General features: G+C 36.7%; 1 protein-coding gene across 1 annotated transcript in view; it reads left to right on the top strand.

The window, feature by feature from the left end:
- The first annotated feature begins 1,527 nt into the window (after positions 1-1,527).
- Positions 1,528-19,622, top strand: part of LOC134529961 (glucose dehydrogenase [FAD, quinone]) — a 143,493-nt gene continuing 125,398 nt past the window's right edge. The window contains exon 1 of the mRNA XM_063364502.1: positions 1,528-1,620. The gene's annotated coding sequence lies outside the window, so the exon portion shown is untranslated. The remainder of the gene's footprint in view (positions 1,621-19,622) is intronic.

Below are 19,622 nucleotides of genomic sequence, written 5' to 3'. Positions count from 1 at the left end.
AATTTATACCTATTACCTATAAATATTTCATCGTGTATTCTTTTGGTTTTTAGATTTCCCATATAACATCGATTTTTCAAAACCTCAACGAGCTATTTAGTACTTATTCAAACCACTGTTAGGTACTAAAATAAAAACTGATTAAATAGTGTCCTTCAAAGTATAAACAGTTAGCTTTCCTTTATGTAGGCTGCGAATTCCAAAGTATGTAAGTTTCACTGGAGAGATTGTTTTTTGAGTAGGTTTTCACGAGTAATTTCCGCACTGTTGGTTTTAATAGTCGATGTTTTCAGAAGTGTTTCGAGTGAACGCGGTTTCTAATTGGCACATAGACCAAGTGTGGATATTGACCGCTACAAGCTGCGCAGTATACAATTTTTTAACCTAACACTGAACTTTTTTTTGCCAACAGTTTTGTCAAGAACGTGAGTCATAGCGGAAGCATCTGGCTCGTTGTTGAGGTAATAAAATCTCGTTGCAATTTGTATGGCTAAGTTCAAAAGCAGTAAGGTTTTTTTAATTTTAATTCCACTGAACAGTGCATTTAAATATGTTTTGGAACAAATCGATTATTTTCATTGAATAACCTTAAACAAAAAAAATCTAATTTCAGTTCAGTATAGTTTTTTTTTGTAAATAAACACGCATCGCTTTGTTCACAAAAGCTGAACTGACAGCCTGCTTGCAAATTGTAAGTTAATTTTGGCATTTTGCGCAGAAGACAAGAATTAGTCTGCGTATTGTTTGGTAGCGTGGGCGGCTTCTACGGAGAATAGTTTTGCCTGGTTTCTAAAACAAATATCCAACCATGGAATTCCTGTTTAATGTAAAAATTTCAAAATTTTATGTTATAAAAACAGAGTTAAGAAATATGTTTAATATTTATTTTAAAAAATTCCATAACCTCATAACACATAACACAAATGGAATTTTATTTACATGAGAAACAATAAAACATCAACAATACCTAAGATATCCCTACATTTGAACCTTTAAGGTTATGTATTACTTTAGTTCATTTTTTTCTCGCAAACTAGTTCCTACAACGATGGTTTTAACCAGTGGGGTGGAAGCCAATAATAAAGAACGATACAGATATAACCCCAAATTGAAAATACCTTCTTTTGCAAATTAAAAAGAAAATAGTGAGTGGTTCTCATGGTCACCATGGCGTAATGTCAATTTTCCGACCGTTGGCCAGCAACGACGTGGTTTGTTTGGCTTGACTTTCGCCATCACCTGCCCTATCTCGAACCTTGGTTTCGTCCCGCCAGCTGGCAACGCTGCGCTGAGAAGGTGAGAAGGTGAAGAGGTTTCGACGTCGCGTCGTTGAGCTCGGGGCGGAGCGGGTCGTGAGAAGAAGAGCACGAGGGGCGGTTGCGAAACGTCCGTGAACCATCCTGGCGGCGGGGTGTGGGGGGACCGTGACACGTACGTGTGCGAGATGTGCGTCGCCCGGGAGGGGAAAGCGTGGCGGGAAGGCTTGCCGGCCCGTGACTTCGCTCCAGAGAACCCATCGGCTCAGTTGGTCGCAGCTGTTCGGCCCGGCTGCACGGCGACTGCTCTCTTGCGTGCTGGCTCGCCCACCCCTCGTTGTCTCTTCAGCCGACCGCCGCAAAGGTTAGTTACGCCGATCCCACACCGGCTCCATGATCTGCTCGAGAAGCGCAACATGCGGAACGTTAAACAACCATATCTCAGAATGCCCTTTTGTAAATAACGCAAAGCAAGCACTAACCAACATTTAAAATCTTGCGTTTCAGGCTTCTGTATTTGAAATGTATGTATTTCGAAATCTTAAAAATATACTGTCGTGTTTAAAGTCGGAATTCCAATATTCCGTCAATCACGTGTCCTGCAGCCAATCGTATGAACCGAAAAATTCCACCCGTCCGTCAAAATCTTGGTATAACTTCATACTTTTTACGTGTCAGATTTTACTTTATCAAAAGTTTTTTTAAGTTTTGTTTCATTATTTAGAGGCTTACATATATATATTTTTAAATTATTTCTGAACACATTTGAAAGATTATGTTCTGGAACAAAACTCGTCCGATCTACAGAAATGTTATTAATTACGCACGATAACTCTGAAAATGTTATAATAAATACCAGAGTGAAATAAAATTAATTTTTATGAGATATAAGTGCATAGCTTATATGATTGCCTTACTAATAAAATTATACAAGATAAATTTTCTCCAAGATTAAAGTCTTCTCAACAGTTGGCAGCGTGTAGATATAAAAATATTTTGACTGATGAAGGGAGCGTTGTAAATCGCTCAGCGGCTGTTGGACCAACAGAATGGAAGGACGCGAAGGGCTATTGTAATTGTGGCTTTAGATGTATTATTACGATGTTATTTTTATAGCATAACCTTATCAAAGTTTAAGCGAAAGTAAATGGTACTTAATATCTAATTATTGATAATTGTACACGTTTCCAGGATAAACAATCATGAAAAGAAGTTCAAGCAAGAAAATATTTTTATATATATTTATGAGTTAAAGTTTATTTTGCCTAAAAATAAGTAAGGACTTTTCAATTGCACCAAAAATAAACTATGGAAATATAAAATTCACCTAAAATAAACTACAGGCCTTTAAACTGCACCTATAATAAATAATGATCTTTTCAACTTCACCTAAAAAAAAATACGTGTTCTTAGTTCCAGATAACTGTCTCATCCTAGAAACTACGCTGCATTTCAACTTCTTAGTTCTGTTTTCCACAGTAAAAAGAATTTGTAAAAAAAGGTTTATGGAAAGAATTTTTTGCTGTGAACCTAAACAGTTCTTTTAATGGCTTCTCTAAAGGAACTGTTAAAAAGTGTTAAATAGTAGCGGCCTGGCTAGTTACAAGGAGCTCAATATGTCTAAGAAGTCTAATTACGAATAGATTTTACCAGCTCTTGCACCTGCCTATGAAGGTGCGGTTTTAAACGTGTACTTTATTGGACATTGAAAAATGCTTGAACACGTGTTTTCACAGATTTTTTTGTATGAAAATTTTTATATTCATTTCTGTAACTTGTAGTTGAACTACAGCTTACCTCAATGGCGTAGTTAGATGTACGCCGGCTTTCGGTGGTAGGGACACTCCTGGTTCGAGACCCAAGAAAGTCTTAAGTGTAAATATGTAATGTCTAATTACGGTGTAAGACAAAAAAAATTGTTTTAAAATAAACTGAAGTAAAAAATTTTTATTCGCTGGCTAGAGGTTCCGGCTGGTGAGCCAAAATCTCGGCTTCGATATCTTGCTGGATTGGAGATTATTCAACAGTGCAAAATTTCTATCTTGGGATTTAGAAAGGGCGTTATGTTGTCCCATTGCCTCCATGCTGCGGAAGGCAGTGGAGACCATTGCGGAATCCCCTTTGCCATGGCAGCCTGGGGTATGTCACAGCTTCCGCTACGCTCAGAACAAGAATCATGAGCTCATGACTCATCACTGTAAGTTGTATAAAGACGTCCAGGAAGCCTGTATCATTAATATCCCACTGTAAAATTATAGGATCGTCGCTTTTAGTCCTATAGAGACGCGTAAGAGGTGAAGAGGCATGCAGTCCATAAGGCATGTGACCCTTAGCACTCTCACGCATTAAGGTAGTGGTATCCTAAATTATTTTTCCTATAATATTTTGTGTTTTGCACATTTTTTACTAAAACAGTCTTTATTAATGGTTTTTATGAACTTAAAGTCAAAGTTTTATTTCTGTCGTAGCACAGTAAGCACAAATTCATGTGGTATAAAGTTTTGGATTAACTGGTTATATGTACACTACTTCTTAAAACAATTTAGTTATTTTTTATTATTCATAAATCAATAAAAATTAGGGTATCCGAAACCCTGAAAAATGAATGTTCCTGAGGTTTTGTGAAACCTAATTTTCATTAATTTAATGAATAATATACTAAAAGTAAGGCGTTTTAAGATGAAGGCTACATACGAACGTTCAATCCAAAACTGTACACCTTATGGTTTCATGCTTTCAATACATGCTAGGTGTTAGAACTGACATGAAAAATGCTTTTAATTTCTTAAAAAATGCACACATTTGTACTTGATTAGTAGATAAAACCTTTTATAAAAACACAAATGTTTAAAGTATTAAAATTTTTAACGTATCACACAGGAGGTTACGCAGAATTTCATTTGTTGGGAAAGGGGGATGGGAGGAATAACTACTTTGCCCGTTATTTTCTTTCAAATTCTTTTCTTTGGTTTCGGGAATGATACATTTTTATGGATTTCTTAGGCCCGTTCTTCAAAGGCACGTAAACGGAGAAGGATCTCCCGGAACATTTCACTATCACGTCTTCTGCTTTCCACAGTGTGCACGGAAACGTTAACAAATGGTAACCAATGAGGTTGCATTTCAAAGTTACGAAGTAATTATTTAATAGAAAAATTTTTATTATTCGAGATCATAGCACGGGCAGAATGTACATATATAATAAATAAACTAAAAAATAGTGGTAGAACACTATGTGTTCTTGTAATTGAAACAATTTTTAACGTGTTTAGAAACGTAAATAAACGTGGCTATCATCGCAGTCAAATACACAGATTCTATTGGTCGCACGGAGTAATGTAAACGGAAGAGCTGGGCATTGCCAAGCTAATCCTGCTGGGTCCGTGTCCACATGCGTGCCACTGTAGAAACTCTGTTCCGTGAGATCCGTCTTGGTTTCCGTGTCATTGTAGAACGGGTCTTAGGATTTCGCGAAAATGGTTTGTGGGGGAGGGGGCGTTATATATCCCAACTGCATACGCCACTGCTCTCACACCCAGCCAGGTGGATCAGGGATCGTGGTGAAGGTATCAGCGTTGTGAGGCATCGTTGCAGAATTCTCCTGAAATAGATTTAGGGAAACCATTGAGGACAGAACAGAAATCAGTTGTCCTTCGGACTGCGAGTCCAGTGTATCATTGCTGCGCCACCTTGCTCTGTATTTAGGCAATATTTTAGGCCATTATTTGAAAATTTTATAGGGTTATGCGTATTCCATAACATATATTGGCTGTTCCATAACTCATTTAGCCGAAAAGAGTTGATGGGCCAATTAATCACTGATCTGGCCCTAAATAAAAATCATAAACTGGTGGTTGTTTTTGAGTTGTTGGCTTTTTGGTGATTCCAAAAGTTTGTGGCGGTTGCCACTAATTGGTTAAAGTTTTTAATTGATTATATGTATTTAATTTTTAAAGTTTCATTTTAAAGTTCTTTTTGACCAAGGGTAATTTCATTACTAATGAAAAAATTTAAAACTGACGTTTGGTGAATGTTTTATAATGCTGGTAAATTGGGTCTTAAGAGCTTGTCAGGTTGGCAACATGGGTAATGAACTCCAGAAAACCTAGGTAGTTTAAGAGTTTATTTTTTATTTGAAGTTTGAACTTATTTTCTTATTTACATTTTAATATTTATGCATTATTTTTTTCATTAAATAGTTTGTGTGGGCGTGCAATTATTATTGACAGTGCGAAAACTTTCGTCCCTTAAGCCTTGGAGAGGGGAAGGAAAGAAGTGTGTGTGTTACGTCAGTCGCGCAACTATATAGGCGTAATATGGGCACTAAAATTCAGTGTGGTTTAGAAATGCCAACATCATAAATTTAGTTTCAAATATAAAGAAAACTTAGAAATTTCTTAAACATCGTAACTAAAACAAAAGTAATTTTACAAACATTCTTAGTTCAGAACTTATGGAATGGTGTATTAACGGAGTGGCAATATATTATACTTTGGAATAATTTTTGACAATGTTGAATTATCTTGGTAGCAATGAAATAAGCATGGCTACCATTTGCACATGAGCAGATGTGTGCCCGTGTGTATTTTTTTTTCAACTAATACTGAGGTTATGGTTTTCAACCAATATACTTTTCGGCTTGCAGTTTTTTTAAACAAAGTGTTTTGGTTGTTCCGTATTTAAAAAAAAATATATCTTAAACATTAATGGTGAATATTCCCAGCACCGAACGACCACAAAAAAATGTCAAGGCTGTCAACATTTACTTTTGAAACCTTAACGACTTTTAAATTGTTAGGTTGCCTGTGAATAACGCACAGTTCGCTGATTTCCAAATAAAACAAGAGCGTTAGTTATAGCGTTGAGTTGCGATTGTTTTATCTCCTTTCTTTGTGCGCCCGGGAACAGCTGACTGAACATCACGCGGACTGGTGCCTCCGCGAATTCCGTCAACACCACAGAGTTTGCATTTGGATAAAATATTACAGGGCTGTGGTTTACAAGTAACGGCAAAACCGAGTACATTTAGTCGTGTACGAGACAAAAGAAAATGTTAATATTACGACGCTGCGGAGTGCAAATAGAGTATCGTGTGTTACGAGGCCATTCGCGAGTGCAAAGAAAAAAGAATTTTGCCGGGGGTACCACTGTGTCAGTGGTTATGAGCCGGTGCTGAGCCCTTCATTGTCTTTAGGTAAAATTGCAGGAGCAAGTTTCTGTTTCGCTTTGGTGAACCATTGGTAGTCATCACAGCAAATACGCAAGTATGTGTTGGCCCTGCCCCAATCACCACTCATCTTTCTCAGTGCGTAGCTACGCGGACCGCAAGTCCCAGTTAACTATAGTGTGGAAAACTAGTTAGATTGAATTTTGAATTTCCAAGCTTGGATATGAGATTTTAACTCAATTTAGGAGTTATATATTGCCGACCAAAACGCAACGTAAATTGTTAACTTTATTTACCTTAAATATTTTTAGGCTAACATATATGAAATTGGTAAATATTAAAAAAAAGACTTACTTATCGCTAATATTTTAATCTATATAATGTTTATTACGAGTTTAAAGTATGATTATAAATATTTAGCATGCAATATTATTTTTTCTATGCACACGACGTAGGTAGTAATTTTTGTGTTATTTATATTTTAGTATTTTTTTGTATTTAACCTTTAGAAAATGAGATCGCTTAACCAGCTCCCAGTTTTGTATGGATTTGGCTGTAATGCTATTTTTGAGAATTTTGTTTGCATTAAGATCACATGAATCGCAGATTAATTTTTATTTATCAACTACTAATTACTACTTTTTTTGAATGAGATTTCTTTTGCTAAACAATTTTTTCGGACTCACAGCTTACTGGTACAGGAGCAGGTATAGCAAATATTGCGAATTAAATTAAATTTATTTTAATGGTTTTGATGTCATTGCTCCCATCAGGTCTTGGGGACTGTCACTGCCCACTGTAAGTGCAAGGAGGGGGGGAGTGACAAGTTTTTAAATCCCCACCCTGCACCAAATTATTGGATACTGTGACTAAAAATGATTGCTACGCCATCATAAATAACCACACTGTTGATAGCCATTCAAAACCAAATCAAACATTTTCTACTTTTAGGGGAAACAAATTATTTGAATTACTTATGCGACAGCAATTTTTAGTCAGCTAACTTGACTATTCACGCTGTAAATAAATTATTTTGATAAAGTAGGCAGTTATTTGCTTTAATCACCCTTTTTTTTTCTCCAAATAACTTGGTAAGTAGCAAAATATATTTTTACAGTACGACTACTCAAATTAACCCTATTAATTTTTTTTTCGTATAAAGCTTCCACATAATTTTTTTCTCTAAACGCATGTTTGATTTTTTTTTAATTGTCATCAATAATAGGGTTATTTATGATTGCGTAGCAAAAATATTTAACCCCAGTATAGGTTGGGGAGATTAAAACTTTTAAAAAATTGCCCATAGTTTGAAATCCACAAAACGTTTTGATTTTTTTTTTTTTTATAATTCTGAACCGTAATTTACTAACCTATCAACTGTTTTTGGCTGTTAAGTTGATTTATGGGGAAATCTGGATATATAAAGTAGCATATTTATTGTAAAGTATCAAAGTAATATTTTAAGTATTCAACCTACCCATAAGAAGAACTAAACTGATTCATACAAGCGATCATAATTTAAGATCTTTTGCTTTCTAATTTTTTTAAAACTTTTTTGAGTATTTTTACACCAGAATAACATTTCAAATTTAAAAAACGCCTGAATATTCTCTGTATAAACAAATTAACATAAGTTGCCGTCATAAAAATACTATGATAATCATGTTATTAAACTTGTAATAGGTCTATAATCTTTATCTATAGTGTTATACATATATACCAATAGAAACACCATTAAAAATGAAAATTTAAACAATCGTTGCCAGTTTTTAGAGGCAATAAATATGGATGTTTTTAAAATAAAATAATAAATAAAAATAACTAGCAAATTATAATGAGGCAGTAAGGAACTGGAACTGAAAATCTTTACCTTCATTCAACTACTACCTGGTCGTTTTCAAGGTAGAGAAATTTGCTTGTTCTTCCGTTCTTGATTGATATTAATAGAAATATCATTAATTAACTACGGTAAAATATATCCCATTCCAAATCATGTGCGCGAAACACGTCATAACTTCATCCCACATAAAAATTTTTTGAAACTGTCATTGGGTTTTAACTGGACGTACTCATCATTATTTCCGACTGTAACGTATGATGTTTTGTGATTGGTTTTTACCTAATTCTGTGTTTTATTGATTCATTGTATCAGTGTTTACCGAAGCAAATCTCCCAGCTCCCGTGATGTAGAAACTTATCATATTCTAAACATGCATAGATATATTTGAAAGACTTGTGATCCCACGCATGAATGACGACTGTGCTGCTACCTATAAAACTTTATAGCTACCCTTGCACTAGTACTGCTAAAGTTAAGGAAAATAATGTGCTTCAGAAACAGATTACATCCATGCAAAAATAAAAGTAACACACCTTGATTTTATATGATTATTAATTTTAATAATCTCTTAGATATGCTTTCAAGGAACGAAAAGAAATGATTGAAAACAATGCACTTAGTTAGCAACATTTAATTAATTTATTTTTTAACATTTTAGCCCTGCTTTGACCCGGCATACAGTAGAAGTTCATTTTCTGTGTTGCCATATCTAGATTATGGGTAGGCCTAATACATACTACTTAAATTCTAGTGTGACATTTCTAAAATGTTAATTCATAAAAATTTAGAGCAAGCAAAAATTAGGTGAATTAATTCATTTTAATTAAATAAAATGTATATATTGTTACTAGTGGGGAAAATGGGTTCGTAAGGATAGCCTGATAAATTTAATACAGGTTTATTTGTTACTTATATGTACATTACTAATTAAATCACCACACTTAATGTCTGTTCACAAATCACTAAGTATCTGTTAAGTCCGCAGCACACTAAGGCTCCTCGCGCTACCTCGCGCCTATCCACACAGACTCGCGCCACTCGGTCACATACGCACGGTCCCATCGCTCCGCGTCTGCGCCGATCGCCGAACACGAACTTCACTCAACTCGTCTGTTGGAACTGCCGTGGAGGTGGCGCCGCCACTTTTATACCCGTTCACCGTCTTTCTAGAACTAACTGGAGTGGTTGTGACGTGTCGCAGCATCCCGGGGCGACCCGACTTTCGAAGAATCTTGAACAACGGCAAGTTATTCACGCTACTCCACGCGGCCTACCTCAGTAAGCCTGCGGAATTATAAGGCCGTTAAGGGATAGATTCCAGTGCGGAGGAACTTGGGCTCGGGGGCAGCGGAGTTGCGAGGCCTGGCACCCTAATTCCCGAATGTATGCGCGCGTGACGTCAGTGGCCATGCGTGCCGCTAGGCCGCTCAGTCACCTGGCGCGCGTCGCGCACTTGCCTCCCACGTTCTTAACAATATGATAACATTTTCTTAATTGTCTGCCAAATATAAGTTCTTACATATTTAAGAACATATCATTAGGAAAGAAAAAAAATACATAGAATTTATAGTATCCATTTTATGTTTTTTTAAGGGTATCACCCCCGTATTATGCCTGGGGGCTTGGTGGGAGACGACTCAGGAACTTACTTGACCACATAAAGTGACGCCCTTGCTTAGTGCGCTACTCGAACCCGTGGCACCATATTGCCGGACGAGACGGCACGCTGACCCTCCTGCACCGCCGCGGCCAGCTGGGCCCAGCGGGAGCGCCGTTTCGAACATTTACGCTTTGAGCGAGGCGTCAGTCAAGTCTCAACACGTGCGACCACTTTCTCCAGCTCGCCGCCCACATAATCGAGTGCGTAACACGTCTGGTGACTCGCCCTGGAACATTTCAGGAAAAACGATCAGACCTGTCATGTTCTTCACGACTCAATCAAAATTTTCCTATGAGATATTTACTAAAACTGGTTTATACTCTCAATTTTATAAACTATTTGATTTTTAACTCGCAAATTAAACTATTTTTAATTAACAGTGACTTATTTTTATCCATAAATTTTAATGGCAATGGTAAACTGTTTAAAAAATTTTATGGACAATTGCCCTTGCTGTTTTACACTGTATTCAACAGTGAAACCTCAATAATGGACAACAAAGATAAATGCATAAACACATGGAGAACAAACTACTTGCCTAGGCATGCCTAGTGTACCGCTTGTTCACTGTTAAAAGTTTTCACCTTCAATTACGAAGAACGCTTGTTACAAATGAGCTCGGGATCTTCATAAAATTACGGCTATCTTCATTATTGTACGGAAACTGAGTTCACTTACTTCAGACATAATTTTTTTGGTATATTTACAAAACATTCAAAAATGGTTAAGTCTACAGCAGGAAATGCTCATCTTTGTCCACGCGTGTGTTTACCTTTCTTCAGAACGAAAAACACAACTCGGAAGTCGAAATACGGCGTGGTTTCTACGAATTTTCAGTTATTTGTTTATCTTCGTTTATTTTTGTTGTATTGTTCGTAGAAAAGTCCGCAAATTTACTGTAATTTTTAAAAGTTTAGAGGTTATGGAACACTTACAGAGGGATATGATTAGGAAGACGCAATATTGGTTTTGCATATTTTTATGCCAAAATAATTTATGACTTTTGGAATTTAAATTTACCTTCATTTAGGGCGAGATCACGTATTAGGAGATTTTCAGAGACAATGACATAGTGTCTATTGACAGTATTATTACTAATGAAGCCACATTCCCGATAAACGAATTAAATACCAAATACAATTCATTATTTACTTCAGGAATTCCATTAAACGATGAAATGTGATCTAACTTAAAAAATATTTTAAAATATTACCATAAATAACTGCTATTGTATAGAAAGAGTTGAAACCAGAACGGCGTCTTTGAGTTATGGCTTCCTTGCTTCTTGCTTCTGGGCCTCAAACAGGTTCCAGACAGCTATACCTGGAGCTTTCGGTCACTCTCGAGTCCCGGAAGCCAGACAGAGATAAGGGCGACACCACCACACTCACCAACTAAACAATACCCTCTATACTGTGGGACTTAACCGTGATGTTATAGTTCGCCGGATTTATTTTTCTAAGGCTACAAAAACCAAAATAAAGAAGGGAATTATTATTTTGGTTGTAGCCAGGCCCTGTACTAGTTCATTGTTGGTTAAGTGACTATCGCCAAAACTATCCACGTACTTTTACTAGTGATTGGTCAAATCCGAACTTTTGAATCCGAATCTCGAATTAAAATCCCAAAAAATACTTCGAATACACCCCTCGAATCCGAATCTAAATCTCAAGGTTCCAAAATAAAATGATGCAGAATAAATGAAAAAATTATTAACTATGGTGTTGAAACATTTAACACTTTAAATGTTTTATTCATGAACTAAGTTTACAGAATCAATATGTATTGAAGCATATTGTTAAGGTGGGGTCTTAACACTATACTTTTTTTTGCATTTGTTTTTCTGTCACAGATATTTTCAACAGATTCTTATTATGTGTTATATAATGGGTGAAAATATTCGTGCAAATGTTTGTAATTGTGTTCGTACATGTGCGACTTTATACAGCAATTAAATCACATTTAGTAAATATCTGTTGAAAATATTTGTGACGGCAATAAATTCAAGATAGTTATAGTGTTAAATTTTCAGAAATAGCCCTTACTAATAGTATTAACGAGAAAAAAAAAACAAATTGTGTTTGAGAGCCACTATAAATTGTTGTGATATAACGGCTTTATTTCCATAGCTCTGCCACCCTCTCCCCCCTCTTATCACCTTGCGCTAGGTGGAGTTGTTTTGTGTGAACTCCAGGATGTATAAGTTTTGTTAAGTTTTAGAAATCAATCTTATTTTCACCTGATTCCTTCCAACTATACTGGTTGAAATGTCAAAAATAAACACTTTTCTTTGACATGATACATATCGTGACACAGAGTCAGTGTGATACATTAAGCGTGAGGAGGAAATCTGGATCACACTGTGGCGAATATTTTTTCGTCATTAAATAAGCTGTAACCGTTTTGAATACAGAGGGGGAAACATTTCTTGGTCGTCTGCGATGTCCTTCTTTTATTAAAAACAATTAAAGCGTTTTAGGTTTTTACTTCAATAATATAAGTTTTATGTACATTATATATATCAATACACTTAGTGTTGTTCTCTTATTAAAAATTTTCACCTTAAATTTACGAAGTAGACTGGTTACAAATTATCCAGGGATCTTCGTAAATTTATCTTTTCTTTGTAAATAGACGGTAAATAAGTTAATTTAGTTTGTAGTGAATCCACCAGAATAATATTGCCATATAAACAAAAAATTCAAAAGCTGTTTAAGTCTACTGCAAAAGAACTCACGTTGCTTCCACGTATGTTTATCATATTTTTACCGAATTAAAAAAAACACGCGTAAGTCGAAATACGGCGCTGTTTCTACGAAGAAACAGTTATCTGAAGTTACAAAGAACTTTCAGTTTATTTGAGGTGAATTCTTCGTTAAATGTCCATTTATTTAAGAATAAAAAATAATAATTCAAAGTTAAACAGCAATTATTATTCTACAAGAGAAATTATTTGCAGCAGTTGGTCTCTATTAAAAACACTAATTATGTGTAATGCTTAAACAGAACCACAGTTTTCAATATTAAATTATATAAATAATATTTGACTGATACGGTTGAAAAAGATTGCGTCTTAAGTTACGCAACCTTAGAAGTAAAAATGCAATATTATCAGATTATGCTGTTGATGAAATACAACAAGAATATATATTTTCGAAATTCTCATTCCGAATTTTCCTTTACAAAACTCAATTTTTCAGGTTACATTTAAACAAATGTTTATTTTATTTTAAAATTGTGTCTAAAAAATTTGTAGTCTAGGGCGTATCTCTAGCCTTACAGAACATCGAAACGAGGACAGTTCTAAGGGTATAAATCGTGCATTGAAAAGAGATGGTAAATGTCTATTTAAGTGCACACTATAAAAAAAGGATGAGACACGCTGAAGAAAGTGCTAACACGCAGTCAGTTCATTGGGAAAAGTGTATGTGAACAAAAAGTGAATATGCTTAAAAAACAAACACTCTTATAGTTTCCTTATTGATCATAAATGATGAATTCATTATTATGTGCATTAAATGTTCAACATTGGCAAGTTATTAAACATAAAATTCTGCGTTTTTTAACATATATTTATTGTCATATGCTTTTAGTAATAGTCATGTCATATGAGCTAAGTTCAACTTAAAGAAAATGAGATTTTCAAGCCAAACAAACAACAACAAGTTTTCAAAATAGTATTAAAAACTTTAACAGAAACGAGTGAATTCATAAATACGTAAGAATATCCATAAGAATTTTTTTTACGATACCAATTTCCATCAATGCTTTTTACTTTTAAAATCAAAATAAACAAAAAAATAAGGGTGGAAGCCCTTATGTGAGCAGTGATAACGTTGTTTTAAGCAGGTAGGGAATTTAATAAAGAGAGGTATGTCCAAACATTGGGGGGTTAAGTTCACGTATTTCACTGAGGAAATGAGTTCTTCAAGCAGCTGAGTTAACTTCGAGAGAGGAGAAAGTATATGAAAAATTGAGTGCCCGCCCCCCTCTTGGAAGAGTAATGAATGCGCCACCGGTTCGCACGTCTTGCGAAAGAGAAAAAAAAAAGAACCGTTAAAACATCGACAACCTAACGGAAGAGATCAGAAAATTATGACCCTCGGGCATCGCAGTTCATCTTGGTCCAGAGTTGTAAAAAGCTTCCGGGTAGACCGGTTTACTTAAATTATAATGCTCAATGGCTGAGTGAGAAAAGAAAGATGGTTTTGGAAGTTAAAGTTTGCGCAGTAATAGGGTGATTTTTGGCAAGCTGAAAAAAATCACGCAGTCTGTCTTTTAAGTCCCTCGCCTACGTAGGCACACATACGATATCAGAGCTTCAGAAAAAACCACGCGATTTAAAAAGCTGCTCAAGATATCGGAGTGTTATCTGTTTACAGAAAGCTTTTAAGAATACGCTCAGAACGTATGAGTAGTTCGGTTTCCGTATTTCGTTTCAAAACTTTGTTATTGAAAGAGTAAAAATGACTAAAATGCATTTTTCCAGAATAATTTTTAAGCATGAAAAAACCTAAACAGATTCTTAAAAGCACTCAAGGGACTTTCGTTACTCCTTCATCTTCATTTTTCCACCATGTAATGTCATGTTACCGCTCTAGTCTCATAGTTGTCCTATGCACGACGAGAAGACTGCGCACCAGTTCACAGCCTTGCGCTTAGAGGCGATACCACGCTAGAAGCACCAGCGAGCGTCACACTCATCATCCTGCCTCACTAACACAAATACACTTATAATTCGGATGGTAATGTTTTACTTTATCTGCCGTTTTTGTCGTCAGTTGCTTGCCGAAAAACGTGTTATTATTTTAACGACTGGGACATTTGCGGGTTTGGAATTATTAAGTTTATTTTACTAATAATACATAATGGTGTTATTTAGAAAACTACTTAAGGCCCAAAATATTACGTCAGGCCACAGAAAACGCAAGATTCCCTACTTAGCCCAAGGCCGCAAATGTAATTGCTAGAAGAAATTGCGTACTTAGTACGAATAGCACTTAACGTAAACGTTTCGTGAAGACTTGTTAGTCAAAGTGAGTCTTACTTAACGTAAAACCAACGTGATAGACGTTGCATAAAAAAGTAGACTTTAAAAGGAGCAATGTAGGAAATTTGCTTGTTTTGTGTTCAATATTAGACAACGGTCTAATTGATGAAACATTTAAAACTACTGCAAATCATCGGGATTCCACTGTTGAAAACTGTTAAAAATACTTAATATTTAATCGTCAGGCAGCAAATTAAAATTTTTTTTTTATAATATTTCACTGATATGAAAAATAGGTATATTATTAACTGTTTCATTCATAGAGAGTACTTTAATTCTAAATTATTTACCTTAGTAATTTATTTATATTCATTCTTATAAATATGTATAAAAAACTGACTGTTACGACACGTGAAAAATAAAGTATTGCACAAAACTGTCATACTTGTAAAGGAAAAAATAATTCTAGGGCAACAGACTAATATCTTAATTTGAAATCATTCCATATCTGCAGTGATATTTCCAAAATTAACACAAAAGAAAACCTGAAATCATTTAAGTAAATATTACAGAATTGAGATTTATAAACTAATTTTTCTTGACATTTTTCCCGTTTTCAAATACTATTATAGTAGGTGTATTTGGTATGTCCTGGTGCAGGGGCTGGGGGCTGGGGATTCAGGGATTCGAGGCGGCCATCTTGGATTACGTCACTTCCGGCGGCCATCTTGGATTACGTCACTTCCGGCCGCCATCTTGGATTACGTCACTTCCGGCCGCCATCTTGGATTACGTCACTTCCGGCAGCCATCTTGGATTACGTCACTTCCGGCTGCCATATTGGATTTGACTTTAACCTTTGACCCCGACGACCATTTTGTTTTCTAGAACATTCCACCTTATTATGACGTCATGTCCACCATCTTGATAATCCTTATTTATTATCCGATTTTAATTAAAAAAATAAAAATTAATAATTTAATTTTAATTAAATGTTACAATTATCTAGCACCACACTCCTATACATTACGTTTACATCATCGAGCGCCCCACTCTTCTACATTACGATTACATCATCGAACACCCCACTCATCCCTGTCGCAATTTTTCGTAACACCACCATCTTTAAAATAAATTTATTATAAAAACAATAATCTAAACCATTATCGTCTGCTGGAGGCAGCCAGCCTGGATTCCGCCATATTGATTTCATCTGATGATGTCATCACCATCCTAAAGCACCTTAGTGTATGTAAGGCCGACTTTCTATCCCGTACCAATGTTGTTATGATCCTTATAGACCATAAAATCCTCAGTCATTTTGTTGTTGTGACAACCATTTATTCTTAAAGGCATAATCATTTACAGGTTTTAACTTACATATATGTTATTATTTCATTGCTGCGGATGCGATAGTTAAAGTAATTATAATTTTAAAAAATATAAATTTATTACTCCATCTTAGCGGACCAGAAATTTTTCAGAGTCCGTGTTTGCGTACTCGTGTTTAAAAGCTGCATGGAAGCAGATATTTTAATGTTTATGTATAATTACATGACCATTTTACGCTATCAAATTAAGAATAAGTACCTTGAGGAATATAGGGTATGAATAAAAAAAGCAGTATGTAAGTATTATCATATTTATTTAAATAACCTCGAACGCTACAAAAACAAATTCTGGATTAAAGAAAAATACATACACATCAAACGAATCTATACAACAAAAAATGAAACCATATAGCAAAAATGGAAACTATACAACGAAAATGGAAACTATAAAACCAAAAACGGAAACTATAAAACAAAAAACGGAAACTATAAAACAAAAAAATGGAAACTATACAACAGAAATGGAAACAATACAACCAAAATTGAGACTATACAAAAAATTGAAACTATACAACAAAAAAACTGAAACTATACAACAAATTGAAACAGCAACACCCAAACTATTCGCAGAAAAATATTTACATGTCATCACTGACATACCCGTGGGGGACCGTGCGGATACCGTCTTCACATATTCGACGCTTATCGTCCTCCCATGTTATGGCCAGCTTATTACTGTATTCACTGTACAGCACATGCTGCCTTGATCGTATGGCCCTAACGCCTGCCCTCCTAGTGCGGTGGTCTTGCAGGGCATCCAGGTAGTCACCGAATGTGATGCGGTTTTTGACCACACAACGCTGGATGCCCTTGGCCTTTTTCGCGACCATGCCACCGCACTTGTAGGCATAGAGTTTGGCCCGCAGACTGACAAACTCGCTCATTACTTCGCCCCCACACTCGTCCTTGAATTTGCCAACAACCTTTTTGTTGACAGGGGAGAAGCAAGGGTGGTCGGGCGGGTAGCAGCTTGTGTCGAACTTCGCCATTAATGTGAAGTCGGCTTTGAGGTCATGGTAGAAGTCCTGTGTATGGATCTCGTAGACAAAACTATCAGTGTCCATGTATGCTAGATGAATATTATCATTGTATCGGGGTTTCATAGTATTGTAGTGGAAGTCGTACATGAGTGTTTTGGAAAGGTCGAGTACTGCTAGTCCGGCATAGATCGGTTTGTCAAAAATGATGGTCTCATGGTTCAGGTGGCCAAGCATTAAATTCGGTTCGTACATCGTGCGGTCCTTGAAGGATGGGCGACACACCAGTTTCTTAAATCTCTTCTCGGAGCACACCAACTCCATTTTGAGCCTCCGCCTCTTGTTCTCCATAAGTTTCCCGAACGTGGAGTTCACAGCCAACTTAAAGAACTCCTTCTCGAACTCGTTGGCTGCTGCTTTACGCTTGTTGGTGTTGAGCTGAATATACGGCTCCAACCATGCCGACTGCTCAAACTGAAGGACTCTGTGTATCTTAGTCACTCTCAGCCCATGCGATACTGCTTGCTGGAGGTTTCTGTAGTGTACAATGTAATGTTCCTTATTTTCCAGCGTTGTCATGAGTTTCGATTGCTTTGAGCCAGGCGGACATTGATTCACGGGGAGAAACGGAAGGTCTTTGTGACTTTCATGGAGCTCGTGAGGGTACTCCACGTCACACTCGATAATGTACCCAGTAGGTGAATTTTCCGGAATAGACATAACATCAATGGACGTATCCGACCATTTTAAATGACGAATGGGGAGCGGCAGAGACATTGCCCACCCATACAAATTATTGGCATCAATGTACTCCAGATAGGTGGATGGCTTGGATGCATCATATGTCTCAGGCATGTAGGTGTTATTAGCCACACAATGACGTTTGATGCTTTGTGCTACACCACCGCGAATACCTGCTTCCACAAACATGTACATATCATAATCGGTAAGAAGCTAGAGTTTTACACCTGTGGTACGAAGCATCGCGTCGAAAGCGAATCCTGGACAAGAAATGTAGTGCGAGGGGTCTAGACTGTACGTCTCCAAACATATTGAACGGAAATTCTCGAACACATCCGCCAGGATCAGGACATCTGTCTTCAGGTACAAGTCAGCGTACTCCCCCAAAGTAGCACACTGAAACTTGTCCCAGACTTTCCCTGCATGAGCATACTCCATCTCTGAAATCCCTGAATCAGTCAGACTATTGTAGAAATCATCGATAGGTGGAAGACAAGTATGATCCAAACGAGCAAAATAATCTACAAAATCGTATGGGAATACTCCTTTGCGGGTAACCAATTCCAGCTCATCAGGAGCGAAAAACTCAGCAGTACTGACAAACTTGTCTGCAGGCAAGAACTCAGCGAGCGAAGCGAGACCACGACTCATGAAGCGGAACGTATCTACAAACTGAATGCTGAACCTATCATGTAACTTCTTAGAAAAAGTTATCAGCTTCTCCTCTGAATTCGGAATTATGAAAATGTCTTTAGTGTCGTACCCTAACTTCCTGATAATGAAGTTCTGGTCGTAGGCCAGGTTGTGGAAGAACACAATCAACTTTTTTGGTCTGCGCCTGAGAAGGTTGCAGTCATTACATGCAGCCCCAATAAATTCGCCGGTGAAGTGATTATGATCACGGACTTTCTTTGAATTTCCCCCGAACTTTCCTCCACAGTAGCAACAACATCTTGCTTGCAGAAAAGCGGTGTTTTGAGCATGCGTGAGCGGAGTCATTGGAACAGATGTGGAAAAGATTTTCTGGACATCATGTCCAATTTCCACAATGCGAGAAATGAACTTACCTTCTGCGTCACAACCCCTATACACTTCAGGCTGTGAAGGAAGTGAAGAAGTGAGGTGTGCAGGGATGATGGTGTTATCCACTTTCATATAAATGCAGTAGCTATATGCCTTATGCTTTTGATACTGCAGCGTGTATGGCTCATCAGGATTCGGGTGACATGTATGGATTTTCTCTAGAATAGCCTCAAAGTCGCAATATACCACGATAGGCATCTTATCGGCATGGTGGAAGTTTTTGAACTTCAGAACAGGAGGCTGACCATTTTCATCAACTTGAGGCATTTCCATCCTAACAGCAGCATGCTGTTTGCAGAGCTCACTGTGTTTTTCCAAACACTGAAGACCCGTGAGTCCTGTAACCCTATCCCGATCATCGTAATGCTTAAAGCATCTTTTGCAAACATGAATAGCCTCAGTGTGTGTAGTGAGTTGGGAGCGAACCAGGGCAGAAAATTTTTTAATGAATGTGAAATGGGACGAATTGTCATTGACCAAGAGCAGCAGATCGAAATGATGTTCTTTCTCTTCAGGA

Source organism: Bacillus rossius, chromosome 2 (genome assembly GCF_032445375.1).
Source record: "Bacillus rossius redtenbacheri isolate Brsri chromosome 2, Brsri_v3, whole genome shotgun sequence".
Taxonomy (NCBI): domain Eukaryota; kingdom Metazoa; phylum Arthropoda; class Insecta; order Phasmatodea; family Bacillidae; genus Bacillus; species Bacillus rossius.
This window is presented reverse-complemented; position numbering and strand designations above follow the sequence as displayed.